Source organism: Mya arenaria, chromosome 11 (assembly GCF_026914265.1).
Source record: "Mya arenaria isolate MELC-2E11 chromosome 11, ASM2691426v1".
Classification (NCBI taxonomy): Eukaryota; Metazoa; Mollusca; class Bivalvia; order Myida; family Myidae; genus Mya; species Mya arenaria.
This window is the reverse complement of record NC_069132.1, coordinates 39,596,798-39,615,323: the sequence shown is the minus strand read 5'-3', so window position 1 is coordinate 39,615,323 and position 18,526 is coordinate 39,596,798. Positions and strand designations below refer to the sequence as shown.

The 18,526-nt window shown below is 31.8% G+C and overlaps 1 protein-coding gene across 7 annotated transcripts in view; it reads left to right on the top strand.

The window, feature by feature from the left end:
- Nucleotides 1-18,526, top strand: part of LOC128207121 (G-protein coupled receptor moody-like) — a 199,629-nt gene that overhangs the window by 69,780 nt on the left and 111,323 nt on the right. The gene's annotated exons all lie outside the window — the stretch shown is intronic.

The following is an 18,526-nucleotide window of genomic DNA, read 5'->3' as shown; positions in this document are numbered from 1 at the left end:
CCAATGCATTCGTTAATATCAAATACATATGCGGAGCTAGGTTGTTATGTTGTTGGACAACAGAAGAAATATATCGTGCTTGGCCGACATAAAAGGGCATCAGGATATCAAGCAGGCAACTCACGCATTGATTACAGAAATAACCATGCGTATTTATTTCTTCTGTAATACAACTTTCTACCTATATACCCAAATGTACACGCAATGGCTTTAAGGTTATGGTTGAACTTCAGAGATTGTAAAAATGATAACAATATGTCAATCACAATGAATATCCATCAAATATCAAAATCAAAATCACATACAATTCCTTTTGTAAAACATAACTTCACTATGTAAATGGCAGACTTCAACATGAATTCACATATTTCTGTATATATAAATCTTTAAAAGTAAATGCTGGTAAAACAGGTACAATTAACCTATATATGCACACAAATTTTGTTTGTTTTCTTAACTGACAAATGAGTTACAATGGCAAACATCAAGTACCTATGAAATCCCCAACGACAAACAATACTAATATTGGTGTAGTATTTCCTGCGCATGCAAGTCTTTGCTTGTAAGGTTCTTGTAGTGTTTCCTTAATTACGGACTAGAAATATAAACTGAATATAACCCCATTCTAAAGTTGTACATTGAAAACGATTTATTGTCAGAACCAGTGGATGTTTGTTTAAGCGCGAATATTTGTTGTATTTGCTAAATCACGGAGTGGAAAAATAGAACGGAAAACATAAGTTGTCTTTATCTTATTGGGCTTATAAACATTGATCGACGATTGTCTGAACACAGAGTTGTGGCAGCTACAGTAACTATACAATTCACGAATTATACAGGGATAACAAAACAATAAAGTAGAAAAAACTTGCCGTAGAATGTCTAACACAATTAATTGACTTGTTTCACAAAAATGAAGCGAAACGTTAAAGGCAACTAACGTATAATTTTAAAAAAGAATATGTGATCATATCTATTTCATCATGCGTGGTATATATCTCAGCGTAAATACGAAAATGATCGTTTTTCTTTAAGGAATTGAAAAAAATATTTCATTCATTTTTGTGTTGTGCAACAAATGATTCCAACGGTTGCATAGGAATTGTGATAAATGCTTCACTTTAGTTTCTTAAAAGTGAAATCATATGTCTTCAAGTTTTTGGTGAGACAATTCATCAGTGTTTTGGCTTACATATAGTAACCACAAATACACTAAACCCTTTGTATTCAATATTTTTGATCCTCTTTTGATCTCTGTCTTTTCCCCTAATATGTATCATCAATTATTCATTACAACACACATTTGAGCGAATAAACTTCAAGTAATTCCTTTCTTTATGACGGTTCGCGCAACCTAATCTGTCCAACGATATTGCCTCGATATAGCAATTACTTTTGGAGACTTTATTCAGAGCACAGAACTAGACATTCATAACTAGTTGTAGGAGACGGCGGTCGCAAAACTCGGTATATAATAGTAGCAAATACAGTAAGATTCATTACAACGACTTTATGTTTATGTTCGATTCAGTGTAAGCATAAAATTTAGAAATGGAAATGGGAGCTGTCTACTTAAAGTCTAATGTCATTGTCAAGGAATCGCGATCAAAAATGTATGTTTAGGAAATTTATACATTATGACCAATTTCAATGTTGCAGGGTGTTAAGACGATATTGGGCACTGCTTGTCGATAATAAACATAATAATTATGTTTTTAATGTTATTAGTGCTCATTTTGTGAAAATGATTTGAAAGTGGAACATGACGGGGTTTATCATATCAAAATAAGCTTCATGGTTTTCATGGGTCATTCTAGGTTATTCATAACCAAAAATATGTTTAGTTAATTTTTATTTTTATTCTTATTTAGGTTCCTAGTCCAAAACGAATCAACTATCTTGTAACATTTAGAAATTCTACCTGTTTTTTTTTTATCAAATTCATCATGTTATCTTATATTCATATGATGCACTGCTAAATAAAAGCATTCAGATTAATGTGTTATGTACTACAAATTGTAAATTAAGTGTGTTAAACATGAATTCACATCCAATCATCAATCTATCAATCCATCCATCCATCGATCCATCAAGAAATTAATTTAGCGACCTGTAACATTATTGGGATTTGTAGGAAGAATCGGCATTATAGGTTTATTGTGTAAGAAATTCTGTAATTATAATTTCTTTTCTCAGCATGTTGTGAAGAATGTTTTTGAGAATTATAACAATAATTATATTGTGAAACATTAATCAACACTGAGTGAAATAAACTATATTTGAAGAATTAGAGATGCTATCAACAATTTAAGAACCTGTACACTAATCTAGAAGTGTACTTATCCGCCCGATTCACACTAAATCACAAGTGAACTGCCTAGTAAAAACATTTTAACAATTCACATAATGTTCCTGAGCTAAAGGTTTAATTACCTCACGAAACAATTAATATCATATCTTGATTGTATGTGCAACACAATATACATTGAGCTGACATAAAGCACTTACAGCTATTGCAATGCATAACGTATTCAGAAAACTGATCGAAATCGAAAACGGATATATTTTGCATTTTGCATGTTTAAGTCGTAAAACATTGCAAGTTAAGGCATTGAACCTTTTTTTTCTCTGACAATGCGTGGCAAACACGACATTAAAATACATGATTTAAGGCACTTATCTTATAAAAAAGTGAAAGTTGAACATGTTCTCCAAATTAAAATAATGGTCTATGGTAGAAAGTTACGACGATTTTTATCAATTATCACTGCAATAGTTTCTCGTCAAACTCCAAAGGGAATTATTCTCTTCCTTTGCATCGATGGACTTACCATTGTCGTCAACACAATAGAAAACTTGAAGAAGCAGTGCTATCAATTAATGATATATATGCTAAACCTGCAAAAGGGAGACCCTTTTGTTTTAATATATTATGTCATCTCCAAACGTAGATGTCGGATATTGTCTGAAATTGTTTGTTATAAAAAAGTCAATATTTAAGTTGATAATAATTTCTTTAGCTTGATTTAGAAAATATATACCAATGTCAATTCCTTGTAAGGTGTCACGTGTTATAAACACATGGAGAGATCATGAAAACGTTATTCATGACACCCTCGATCTTCTTCTTGAATGAGAAACGGACACCTATACAATTCCAAACTTTCAATTCTATAAAGTTTATGTATTAAATGAAAGCAGACAAACTCAGTGGGGTTAAAAGTAGGATGGTATTGGATTATAAATGCAATCTTTCGTCTGGGAAAGCCAAAACAGGTTTGAAATTACTTCTGAGATATTTGAATATTAAAAACAACGATCTCTTAAAATCAAAATAGTCCGTCCCGTGGGTAAGATTTCTGTTAAAATAGCGCTTTTAAAGGCATATATTAGTCGAATTAAATGTCATATATTCTGCAACCATTTTTTATTGTTTTGATAGTTTATGGCACTTTTAAATGTTTCAATTGCTACTGAGAAGTTTTTATCAGAATAGTGATATGAGTTTTCTTGCCTATAAAGGTAACTGCAATACCAAAAAAAGAAAGAGGCTGTAGAGGTCTCATTCAGTACATACATCAATATCAGAAAAGGATTTGAACAGTATCAGAGTTATATCGTATATTTATGAGTTGTTTTTTGCATAATAATTGCCAGATGAGGCCACGCTGATGTTTTTCCCAGTGGCTTGCAGCACCGGCATGTCTAAAATAACCCAAAGTCGCGGTGCCTTGAGGTTCTTCAGTATAATGTCGGTTTAACAGCTGGTATTTGTCACTGATATGGAGAAACAAAGGATACTTTAGGCATGCGTCTTAAATAATATATATATATACACATTTTAAAGCACTTAAAAGCAATGCTCTATCCAATACGTAAAGCATCCACATCTAGTTCGGTTTCGCCAAATATTTGATAGGTGGCTTGTTTCTATTTATTTGGACACCTAGTATATACAAATAGCCCATAATTGATTAGTTTTATCTTAAATACTGAATTATTATTCAAGAAACTAGCCAAAAAACACACCCCAAAACAAGGCGTCGACAACCTTACTTAGGAATTATTTTGCACCGATTAGACGTTTAGGCGGAAATGTTAATATAATGTCTATGGCATGCATAATATAATTCTTGAAATTAGCACTGGAATCGAAAAATCATTAATATATTTTAATGGTTACGTCAGGAATATGCTCAAAGTCAAGCTGCAAATGCAAGCAAATGTCTGCATTATCTTCGTAAAACTAATCCCCTAAAGGTTCTCAAAGTAGGTACTAGCTGATACCGGCTGTTCGAAGATTACATGAACTAGTGATGTATAAATGCATTCCATATCATTAGCGTGCTCATAGGTCATGTCCCTGTGCAGAAAACGTTGCTGGCTGTGAAAAACCAATCTTTTAACAAATGCATTAGGATATCTCCTATACTCAGAATAAAAAAAAATATTTTTCACTTTCTAAAACTTTATCTTCAGCCGATTCCTAATGAAAATCTTGAAATGACCTTCAGCTGGATAGGGACCTTTTATGCCATAAACGCATTGTATCACATTAGAATCGGCAATGTAATGCATATATCAGAAATAAAAACAACTTCAACAAATAATATTGATACCTAGATACGGTTTGTTGTGTTTTAGTGACTTCACGAAACGAATCAGGCAACTCACACAAACTGAGAAATACCATCATTTTCAGTTTCTCTATGTTTCTGTTGAACTGTCATTTGAGAATTTCATAATATGATAAAATCACTCGTCTTACAACAAGGCTGTCCATGTGTGTTTATTATTTTTTGAACCATGATATGCACTATGAACACTCATAGAATCTTACCAATTTCTTTGACACACTATAATTACATGATAGCCCTGATAATAAAAGGGCATTTAAAGTTCGTTCATCATTGCGGGATACAATTAACTGATATAAGCACACTGAAATTCCTTTTTTGGTTTTTCATATGTTTCTTGTCGGTAGAGATAAAAACTATTACAATGGCAAACATAATGAACCAATGAAAGTCCACTGGACTGACAATAATTGTTGTAATTCTTAACTTAAGATTAACTAAAATAAACGTGTTTGAAAAAAAAGATTGAACGGTATTAGGCTACACTAAGTTTCTGAAATATGAACACTTGAATGCGTGTTTTGGTGTTAAACTCATTTGTCTGTTCTACAAAACTCTTCATACATTTTAAAATATTTTTCTTCCAATCCAGCTTGTTATTTAATAAAAAATCAGGACTTAAATATATTTATTCGAAAGCAGGCAAATAGCTGAAACTAGTTTTGGCAACAACGCTCGATCGAATTGACTGAGCACACATCAAAGTATTAAGGCACAGCTCCAAGTCTTAATGGAAATATAAAAGTTCGCTATATTTCAGGCTAAAATGACATTTATTGACGCTTTGCTGACCATTATTTTGTGGAAAATGCAATAACGACAGATTAAAGGAATCATATGGGGATAACAAGATATAAATTTGATCAAACATGTCTTAAAATGTCTAACAAGATAAAAGTAGTAAAGTATAATATTACTTTAATTTCAGAGAAATACCATAATATATTATTGATCAAACGTATAATATTTTTAAATTTAAGTATCATCATTTGTTTCTGTTACATATATTACAGGAATGTCGCCGACGGTTACAATGCAATTGTGTCAAATGATTTCGATTTGTTTAGATAATGATCATAAATTCATTAAACAAAATTCGTTGAATACCATTGCTCCTGTTTGTAGCTCTGACGTTTTGTTCTTGATCTTCAATTATTCACTCTTAAACTTTACACTTATAAGAAATACTCGGTGCAATTTTTGACATGGAGAAACAGTATGAGTTCATGATTGTAAAAGGATATAATAAGTAAGGGAAAAGTTAAGGCTACCATTATGTTTAATCGCTGCATTAATTTTGGCCTTTTCTGTTTTTTTCTCAGCCTTGTGACCAATGCAGTGTCAAGTGGTAAAAGGCTGACGCATAAATCACTAGCCAACTTCTACCTTAAACTATATACAGGGAATGTGTTACATGAATTACCATAAAATTTCAATATATGCTTGAGATGCATAAATTGTTAAGGCCTAGTTTATAGGCAGCAAGAAGAAGATAAAACAACCATGGACTACACAAGTTTCCTCCACGTTTAACCTTGAACCATATACTACACAAAAACCATAGTTTTACAGTCTACACATACTCCCAATACTATCCAAATTATTTATTAAAGTCAGAAAACGATTACTCATTATTTTTAGCATGAAATGGATTATGGTTTAACGTAATTTAAAAAGTTATGCTTCTGTAAATGTTTAAGAGAATTCGATATTCGTAATGCATAAACGTGAACATATTAAATAAATCAAAAATAATATTCTATCGTAAACGTAAAGCTTCTACACCTTATTCAACTCCCATTCATTTCATTGGTAGACCGACATGTAGTTTATCATCCGTTCTGTATACATTCAGTGATATAAAATATAGTTTAGACTGCATCAATGCTTATATTCTAGAAACCAGTCAAAAAAAATATTTCAATAGTTTTATCTTAAGTGTTTTTGAAGTGATACATTTTTTACGTTTGGCATGAAGGAAAAACAATACCCTTAAACAAAATCAAGCAAGGAAATGTGATTTCCTGAGCTTAATAGTTAACATAATAATGTTGTTAATTTTTTTTTTGTAAATTGTGATTTAATTTTTTGATTATATTATTAAATGCAGCAAAACCGCTTTGGTACAATCTATTGGGGAGGCAGAGTGTTTGATAACAATACAGATTATAACAATAAAACCTAATTGTTATACCATGTGCAGCATTATCTAACATTTGTATATCATGTTGAATGATTAAAACCTCTACGTCATTCTTGTAAAAACGTCACGATTCTTTTATAATTAAATAGCAGGTAACGTAATTAAATCACAAGTTGGCGTGTTTGCTTCAGAATAACGATAATGAAATTTGTATGCAAAAAGCTACAGAAACAAGCTCAGTAGCAAGAAGATTAAACATAAACCCGGTTTAATGGCACTGGTTAAACGCCAAAGACATATAACATCTAATATTATGTAAACTAAAGACTACCGTTCTCAGTCTCTGTAAAACTAGACCAAAACAAACAACAACCAAACAAAAAACTTTCAAATTTGCACCACTTATCGTTGCTTTTGAAATTATATTCAGCAGTGATATTTGATTGCTGACAATACAGCAGTTCACAAGGACCTTTTATTTAACTTTGTTAGTCTGAGAGTGACGAAAACTACACATGAATCAGAATAAAATCATGACCAAAGGATGTATCCCGAATATTGCCTTAAACAGTTAAATGATAAGTTAAAAATACACATTTGTTTCTTTAAGTGGATTGTTATTGAATAGTCACATGCATTTAAGTTATCAAACATTTTATTTGCTCCACGATACAGCCGCTGTTTATGAACTTCATTTGACTCTTTCTTCAGGAAAAGTAGAACACCAACTTTAACTCTGCAACCTTAACATACATGTTTTGGCTAACTACTGCACAGTAGCAGGCACATGGTTATGACAACTATGTTGGACTGTATACATAAATTGTCAGTGACCTATTGAGTATATATTGGTTCTAAGGTAAATATTCTAGACTTAATAAACATAATGGATTGTATTTCTTGGTAACCTTTAGATTAATCTAAGCAATACTGACCATTGTTTGAGGAAACCACACTGATGATAAAGTAAACAATTAAACGATAAAATAACAAGACACAAAGATAAAATCTTTGATCAAAATTAATGAAATGAAACGACACTTCATAGTAAAATTCTAAAGAAATAATTATGCGATTTTTGTTTATTTTTAAATGACCGTGTCAAATATTGAAAGCCTTTCATGGATAGCAATATCGCACCCGCATCATCAAACTGCATGCACGCATGGATGATATAAATTATCCTTAAATGACTCGTTAAAAAATGATTGTGTAAATTGCTTCTGTTTTGTATGTTTTAGTCCAATACCTCAATTTCGTTTAAAGCTGCACTCTCACAGATATACCATTTTTTACAACTTTTTGATTTTTTATCTTGGAAAGAGCATTTTGTTTGCGTTATTATTTTCAAACCAATGATATAAGATTGCTGACAAAAAATGAGATCGTATATTTTTAATATTTCTGTTCGAAAATTAACGTTTTATGGCTTAAACCGTTTAAGAAAAATGCATAAAACAAGAATTTTGGAATTTAAATAAAAAAACAACTTGCGATCTCATGTTTTGTTCCAAGACAAAAAAAACAAAGTTGTCAAAACGTTCAATCTGTGAGAGTGCGGCTTTAAGAATCAAATGGATAAACGTATTCTTTTAATAAATATATATTTAGTATATAGGGATTCACGTGAATGTGTGAATCTCACCCGGAATTAGTATTATAACTCACTTCATATTAACTCAATCCGCTTTGATTTGTAAAAACGTTATGTAAACAAAACAGAAGTCCGAATGTAGCATAACTCTTTTTACAGCTGTTCGAAAAAACAAAACTGTTTAAAATAAAATAGAAAGTATTTTTTTAATGCCAAATTGTCTACATTAGGCATTACACACTAGAAAATAACATTTTGCTGACTGCGTTAAGGCGGTACACAACAATCCCTGATACAGCCTTAGTGCTGTAAATTATATCTGTTATGTGTTGTTTGTCAACATGTGTGTTATTGTTCTGGCGTTGGCCCTGTGTCATTGAACGAGGTTTATGTTTTATGTCTCACATAATGGACTTGTTTATACCAACAGGTTTAGAACAATGTTTTGTTGTACTCTGTCCCTTTGAATGAATACAATTATTTAACAGGTAGAATACGGAAGATATCAACTCTGAAAATGTTATGATAAGTCTTCGTTTGTGTTTACACTAAATCATGTCGCAAATTAGGACGAATGTTTGATACATTTAGCTTGGTAGTAACCACTTATGGTAAACACTTTCAAAGGCTTTGTGAAATATCTTAGGGAGGACATACACCTTTTGGGTGAGAAACTGATTATTCGTATTGATTGTCCTCCAACGATAAGGAAATTAAGATAAATTATTGGAGTTTTACTAGTAGAATTATGTATAAAGGCAAATAGACATAGCTAAATTAACCATAAACTACACATATGCCACATTTCACTCTGAATAATAACAAACCTTCCTAATATCCAAGGTAAATTTTATCAAAGCCAATTAAATATCAGTAAAACAGGTAACAAAATGCTTCGAGTAAAAGATCAATGGTGTAAACATTGTCTGTTTGGCCCAACTTTTGTTCCATAATTGTGTCAATAAAAAAGCCAACAACAAACATTTTGCTGCAAGGATGGTCCATCTTTTTGCAATTTGTACTGCATTATAAATGCAATGTCAGGTCTGGGATAGGCTATTAATAGGATTGTGCGTAATAAACAAAAATGCATGGAGCTAATTTAAATCAACGTCGAAAGAAAACATGATTGCGTAAGATGAAACTTTTCCATACGAAGCTGTCTTAAGGGAAAAAGCTGTGTCTAAATTTCGATTAAGGAGATAACTTTAATGAAGAAAAGGCCCTCTAAAAGGCACAATCAATTTCCGACGTAGTTATATTTTTGCAAGGTTTGCATTTACCAGGCGGCAACTTTATTAATTCATTTTCTTGGTCCGGATATTATTTTTCTTTTGTCATACAGTTTTACGTCTTCAAATTTCACGTAGGAAGTTTCATTAAAAAGTGATTTCAAAACAGCTGCGTTTTGTATTGTACCTTACTTAAATCATTAAGTTTATTATCAGTGGACATTGAATACTGATGCAGAGATTATCAAAACAATATCGTAGTTCAAACGCCAATTATCGACAATCCATCTCTTTTTATCGTGCTTTCTTTTTGACGAAATAATAAACAGATTTCTCTTCCCTCTTACCACTGGTTTGGTGTTCCTTTTTGTGGCAGCCTTACCATTGTCTTAAGCATAAATTTTTGACGTTATGGCTTACTTTAAATTCTTCTAGCCTCAACTCGATCATTGATCTTCCTCTTTCCGTTGCCCTTACCACTTCCATGTGCATCACTTTAGTTTTAGGAAATGCCCCTTACGATTTTTTAAGGTAACCTTATCATACATATAATTATCATTTTGTTGATTTAATGTTCCTTTAATTACATTATTCAAATACAGCTAGGCCATTTTGATAAACTCTATTGGATGGCAGATTTTCAACACCTTTGATCAGAATTCATATTATTTGTAAACAGAACTTGTTGATATAACACATGCATTAATATCCAGTATTTTCATACCTTTCCAGATATTTAAATGCACACGCTATTTCCAAACACAAATCCCGTCAATGATATAATTTTAATGGTAAAATCGTTCAGCTAACCAGATATGGTTATTACATCTAACGTAGGCGTATTTTCATAAGCATGGAATACTTTACGAGTCGTCTTAATTAAGAAAAAATAGACGCTATTAAAAACTAATTTAAAGTTTTTAACTGTTTACGATTAAACTTATTTTGCCATTGTATACATTCAAGGTTATGGAATATTGTAAACATTTCATTTTCCTCGCCTCGGTTTTTAGAAATGAGATCAAGGTGAAACGTTGTAACTTCCCTTGACAAGAAATTACTGGAAAGGAATTGCAAGTAAGATAAATTGCTACAACCTGATGATTAAATCAGGGGCACTTGTATGTTCTTAGTGCTATTGTTCATGAGAACATATTATAAAACTAATTTAAGGACATTCGGATGATATTGAACGAATGATAAAAGATATGGTTACATTAAGAATCCTTTAAAATACAGTTCAAAGCTATGAATCCAATTTACGGCTTTTTATTAGGGATGTAAGCATTTGAGTTTTGAACCATTGTTACAACACTTTTTTCGTTTGAAGCTGATTATCTTTAACTTCTAGGGATGCAAAGGATCATACACATGTAAACTAACAGAAATATTTTTTAGAAAACAACTACCTAATTTCTAAAGATAAATTTAGCAAAAATATGATAACATGACAACCCTGAGAGAAAAAAATATTTAAAAATTATTCACGTCTGTCTTTGCCATTGAAGAAATAGTTAATCCAAATACTATTGGTTTGCGGCACAATAGTCGTAACATGGTTTTGGAAAGATGTTGGACCGGGTAAATTAATTGTCAATAATTTATTGAGTGAATAAGGCAGATATTCGAGAGTCTTGTATACATAAATAGACAGTAATTGGTTGAGTACATGCCCTTATTAATGCAGATAATCGAGTCGTGTATGAATACATTGGCATTCATTTATTAAGTATTTATCGGGTTTCTAGGCACATAGGTCGAGTCGAGTTTCGTATGAATGCATTGTCAATAATCGACAGCGTTTGTATTATAACTAAGGCAGATATTGTACCTTAGTTCAAATAAAGCATGTTATGGCAAAGGAAACATTTATAGACGTTATCATGACCATAAATTTGTGGAATTTACAATAAACGAGTTACATAAGAGAAAAAAACAACAGATACTCCGTCTTGCCTTTAACCTTTTTGCTTAAGTAATGAACTTGTGTTGGGTAATGAAAACGAAATTTCAAAAAAAACTCGGGTATATATCAAGAGATATAATAAAAAAACATACCGTCTAAAACGGTATCGAAATTAAATAGCTTGTTCATTTATTGCAATATCACACTGCACATACGCACTAAAAATACAAATATTTCCTTTCAATGACTCGTAAGACATTGATTACGTCGAATGCTTTTGATTTGTGTCCAAACATTTAACCTTAATTCTTGATCTTTGCTTAAGAGTCAAATGCATGAAACTTCATTGTTTATTATGAAGGCACCGATCCATTTACGTTTAACGCTTTTCTTCTTTTAATGTTGTCTTCGTGCCATGATAGCTTTCACCAATCATTCATTTTTATTACACACCATTTATATAATAAAGTCAAAGTCATTCAGTGGTACTTTGTCAACCTTAATAAGTTCAAAGCGGTTTTTTGATACAGTAGAAAGATTTTATGCATGTATTACCGCTGCAATAAATTCTGGTCACTTTTCTAGTTCTGCTCGGCCTTGACATCAATGTACTGGCAATAATCAATTATGCAATAGACTCCATATTTATTACATGTTAAAAAGATAAAAAAATCTCAGGTGCTATAAACAAAGCTCTCTCATCCATATGTGATGTAAGAGCTACCAAAAACAAATACAGTAATATAACAAGAAAAAAAGTTGATGGATAGCATCAAGTCGGCGCAATGAAATTAGAAGAAAAACGTGCATGCAGATAACCAAAAACGGTTATTATTTCAATGATAATATATTGTTTTATGTTGGGTGTACATATGCTCGAAGGACATTATGGTTAATAATATTGTTACAATAGTTTAAGACCGGAATTAAAGATATTCTGTTTTTTCCCCAAGCTAATCCTCCGGCTAAAACTAAATTATAACAGAAATATTAGGGATGCAAACGAATATTCGAATATTCGATCGAACATTTGGTATTCGAATGTCAAAATTGGTATTCGAATATTCGATTTTTTTAATAAATAAAAAAAACCTTTTTGCTACCACTGTCATGTTGTTTCTAATTTTCATTTCTCTTGTTTTTAAAACGAATGTTCCCTAGTGTCGGAGGCGTATTTTTAAAATATACATACGTTTCTTCGAATGAAATAGAGTCAATGGTATCTAATACATAAATTTCAATAGCATGAAATTTACCTTTTTTCGTACCGGCATGTTAAGTTAATTCCTTGCTTTATATTTTGTATAAGGTTTTGTAACACATTTCACTCATTATATGAGTGTATAGAACGGGAATAAAAACACTATACATCAAAGGGGAATTATCTGGAGTTCATTCCTTCGAATAACATTTTCAAAACAAACAATTAAGCTCAAGCTTAATTTTCAAAACTCGGCATTTTTGCTGTCACCAAGGGAGATTACTGCGTAGGAGGTTTACAAACATAAAGGATATTTTAATAGTATCGTGTAACCTTCATCTATTAGATATCAATCGGAACACCTCGGCCTGTATCTTTCTCGGAGATGGCCGAGTTGTTATGATTAAGTTGGTATTTAAAATCAAAATTTTCAAAATGATAAGCAGGGCTGTTATAATTTAAGGTTTCATTATCAATTAAAGTGTTCAGTTTTATAAAACAAACTAATCTTCATACTTTATCATGCAACGTGAATACTATTGAAAACATTGTTCTGCAATTTATGAAATAGTCCCCAAGTTGGACAACGTCAATCATCTCGGCATAAAAGCATGTATATATTATGCTCGTTAACTGTTGAACTTCAAAACTAAAGGAAATGTAAAATTGACATAGTTTGTGTTTTAGACCTTAATAAAAGAACTGACACTAGAAGTGAAGTTAATTTGAGTAATTGTTAACAGTTCTGAACACGAATGTTTTGGTACACAGAAAGCAGGAATATATACGTAACATTATTGTCTCCTATAGCTTGTCTTGAAATGCATTTCTTACGTTCGAATTGCTTTAATTATTTAGATTACTAATTATTTTGAATACTTTGCGTTCTATATAAAGAAGAACTACACAACGTTAAATGGCAACGAAGCAGAAATACAAGCATCAACATCGAATTGCCCACGAGTGTCATGTATCTGTATATATGTTTTAATTGAAAATGGCCCGAAAAGTCTTTATATAGTGACGACAACACTACAACATCTCGCATAAATGCCAGTCTAAAACATTAGCTGCGGCTTTTAACGTCAGACTGATAAGTTGAAACCATAGCAAACGTCAGATTCCTTTGCCAAAAGCTCAAAGTTTTACAGTTGGTCTTTACCAAAGGTAACACAAAACTTAAATTTCTAAATACATATCTTTAATGATTTTTTCAAGTTTATCGTTTTGCTCCTTTTTCTCCTTATTCTTTCTTTTTATATAACTTCAACAACTGGTTTTACAGCCATTGTCCAGCTAACAGAATACTTGACGACACTGTAAATAACGATTTATATTGAAAGAACATGTTTTCTTACCAGGGTCTGTCACTTGTAAATAAAAGTTAATAACGATTGGTTACAAATATGTACATTTCTTATGGGAATTCTATACATTAGTAAATTCTTAATTATTAGCTCGATTATGACGGCAGTTCGAGGTATGTTTCTTTGATACAAACAACTAAAATTTAAGATATTGAGATTCAATGGGATACAATGGGACATTTACGCTGGTGGTGATACAAATTATAGCTTCCTGGCTTGTCCCACTAGATTCTACTTCATGAAGGGCAATATTTTGTCTCGGAATTGAATTATGATTGCGCGCAAATGTACTTCTAAAAGATTTCATTAGATTTGATAATGCATGCAGCTAATTTAGAAAACATTTTTGCAAGACAGAAATCAATCGATATAATGTCCCTCTCGTAGGAATGAGCTCTGTCTAACTTTCGCACAAAGATATGACATTGAAGGAGAAAAGCTATCTCAAAGGCATACTAAATTACCTTCAGAAAGAAAAAGGCAGTCATATCTTGTCAGGTTTGTTATTGACTTGAGTACATTTTAGATAATTTCCAATTGTAATTTCCAAAACGTCCCGACGTACATATCTACTGTTAGCGCGACGTTTGTTCAAAGGTCATACATTATTATTATTTAGCAAGAAGTAAGTTAAAAGCAGCTGCGTTTTGTAATTTGTCTTACCCAAAGCAGTATTTTAATCTATACTGGTGCATAAAAAACAGATAACGTAGGACAGAATAAAAAAAATGGTTATCATTCAATGTATTGAATATATTTCCAGGATGATGGAATATTAACATTCACTGGGATACTAATTAATGAAATATTTGCATAAACGCACCTAAACAAACATTCATGAACTCCACAAATGCCATAGTTTTACCTTCACTATATGATACTATATGATATCTATGATAGTTCTCAACTTTAAAAGGCAAATCTAAATACCAGGAATTTGTTTCCATTTTGTATCCATCCACTAAAGAAAAAAGGCAAAACCTTTTTGGCCTCCCGGCAATTTCTACTGCATTGTAAATATAATATAATCGAATATTCTTCTGAAATACTTAATTAAGAATAATAATGCATGCGCAGCCAAGTCCGATCTACGTCGATAGACAACATGTTTGCAAAAAAGAGAACATTGTATCTGGGTTCTGTTTCTGCGACAAAGCGCTCTCAGAGGTACAACCATTCGTACGAGATAATGTAAAGAAGTCATAATTCTGTCATATTTGCTGTAACCAGGATAAAACAATCTTGATCATTTTGAAAGTGCAGTGCTGATGCAGCGGTTTCAAATTATAACTGAGAAGTTTCGGTATTATTTCGAAAAAGTTTATGCATATTCTAGAGTTTGTGTAAGAACTTCGAGGTTCCTAATGCTTAATCAGCTGTATTGTTGTTTGGGCATTTGGTGTTTCCCGTTTCGTGTTTGTCAGATTTTCACCTTGCGCCTCTTAACACGATTATCGATCCACAAATGGTAGTTAAAAAGAGAAAAAAATAGGTCCAAGAAGGAAAAGCAATACGAACTGTTACTAAAGGTCAGAGTGACAGTCAATATCGACAAAAATGTCATTAAAGATGTTATGTCAAAAACATACCGTAGATTGCTATGTGTTGTTGTTTGCATAATAATGCTGATTAGACATGACATAAGACCACGTATATACATTTCCAGTGATTTGTTTAGTCTAAAAATACGGCACTATGAAGTTGCTTCAGTATGTCATGTTTTTGCAAGGGTAATTTGTCTCTGACAAGGAGAATATGTATTATTTCTTAAATATTCATATTTCGAAACACTAGTATTTCAACTTTTAAAGCGCTCAAAAGTAATGACTAGATCAAAACGAAAAGCCTCTTCACATAATTCGGCTTTGTCAAACATTTCGTTGGTAGATTCACCTTAATTCTTCTGATTTAATTGAAGATTTACAACATAAAATGTATATTTTGTTTAAGAGACATTTCAATCACCTCGAATTTGATGGGCATTTTGGCGGCCAGGTATTTATTCCGTAGGATGAACGAAAAAACATAGTCAAGTTATATCATAAACAGCCAGAGGATTTGTTGTATGGTCTTATACATGTATATAATGTTTATCATTTCTAAACATGGATTCAGTCTGGCAAAAAGACCAAACAATGCATTGCGTCAACATTCTAATTTATCTGTCAGGCAGGCTGCTTCTGTCAAGGATTATCTGTATTATCTTGGTAAAACCACATATCAGTCCTTCAAGAACATATCAGCTGATAAAGGCTGTAAGTAGATATCTTGGACTAGAGAAGTAACACCCGATGCCAAAGTCGCCATACATATACATACTTTATTATAGAACGACGTAAATTAATACGACAGGTTGTTCGATGACAGAAAAAACATAGGTCATAGCCTTTAAGACGTATACAAGTTATGAAAGACAGATATGACAGGGACTCGAATAAATGTGCTTTGAATAACAGCTTTGTCAGTCATTGGTCATGCTGTCAATTTCTGGAATACGTAAGGCAAAAACCTATAAGTTATTGAAATGAGGCTGATTTTCTAGCACACTGTGTGATACGTTACGTGCATTTATGGCTCTCTTTGTCTTTGATGATTATATATAATTTATGATTGCATTATGATCCTAGCATAAACATAATTCAAGTATAGTTTTTATAATGTGTTTATCAAGCTTTAGTAACATCTAAATGCATTAGTTACAGTTTATACCATGTTTTCCTTGTATTGAATGTACTGTTACTAATTCATTGGCAATCCCTCTTGAAAGAGTGAAATCAAGTTGGAAACATGATGACAAATAAATGTGTTTAAGCTTTGAACATATTTTATTATTTTTCTCCAGTTTCATTCTAATATTTTAAGATTTATGCATAAACTATCTCTGCTCTAAGAGATATCGCCCCGGAAACGGATATTGCCAAATAGATTCCATGCCATAAATGGATTATGATATGTTGCAGTTTTTCAAAAAATGTATCACTTTACAGAACTCTTCAAACACATTCAGCATTTTAATGGAAAAAGCTTTTAATTTAAGAGATACCGTTTCTGCGTATAACTCAAAGAAATTAATGAGTTTTAAATTTCAAATGCAGAACAAATGTGTGTTTTGATCAGATAAATAGATACAAATGCATTAACATCACTGCATTACGACATTACATTTCCATATCATTATACTGTCACTTAAGTGAAAAACATATTAATAATAACATTGCTCAGGATTTAAAAAATGTTACCTCAATTTATATAGAAACTTAATGTGATGAAAGATAACAAGCACACTAGACATATGGACATATCTTCTACATGTATACTCAAAATAAAAAACAACAACAAAATGTTCTTAATTTACAAAACCTTTGAATAAATCAAATGTTAAAACAAAATATTTTAAAGACTTCGGTTACATAATCATGTGTATGAGCCAAGGCATTCGTTAATATCAAATACATATGCGGAGCTAGGTTGCTATGTTGTTGGACAACAGAAGAAATATATCGTGCTTGGCCGACATAAAATCCAATCAGTATACAAAGCAGGCACCTCACGCATTGATTACAGAAATAACCATGCGTATTTATTTTTTCTGTAAAACAACTTTCTACATATATTCCCAAATGTACACGCAATGGCTTTTAGGTTATGGTTGAACTTTAGTATTTGGAAAAAGATAACAATATGTCAATCACAATGAATATCCATCAAATATCAAAAACAGAATCACAAACAGTTTTCTTGTGTAAAATATAACTACACTATGTACATGACAGACCTGAAAAATGTACGTGTTTCTGTATTATAGATAAATCTTGAAAAGTGAATGCTGGTTAAACAGGTACAATTAATTAATATATGCACGCAGTTTTTCTTTTGTTTTCTCAACTGAAAAAAGTGTTGGTGTAGTCTTTCATGCGTATGCCAGTCAAAGACTGAGCGATGCTTGGCTTGTAAGATTCTTGTAGTATTGTCTTAATTGAAGACTAGAAATATAAAATGGAATATCACGCCATTCTTAAGTTATTTGTCAAAACCAGTGTTTGTTTGTATAAGCTGAAATAATTGCTGTGTTTGCTAAATCACGGACTGGAAAAATAGAACGGAATACATTAGTTGTCTGTAACTAATTTGGTTTATAAACATTGATCTACGATTGTCTGACCACAGAGTTCGGGTAACTACAGTTACTTTTCAATGAACGAATTTTACAGGGATAACAAGAAATTAAGTTGATAAAACTTGTCGAAGAATTTAGAACCAAATGAATTGACTTGTTTAAGAGAAATGAAACGAAACGTGAAAGGCACCTAACGTACAATTTAAGTAAGAAATTTGTTTATATCTCAGCTAAAGTACCAATTAGGTCGTTGGTCTTACAGGAATTGTAACAAATATTCCATTCGGTTTTGTGTTTTGTTACAAATGACCCCAACGGTTGCAAAGGAA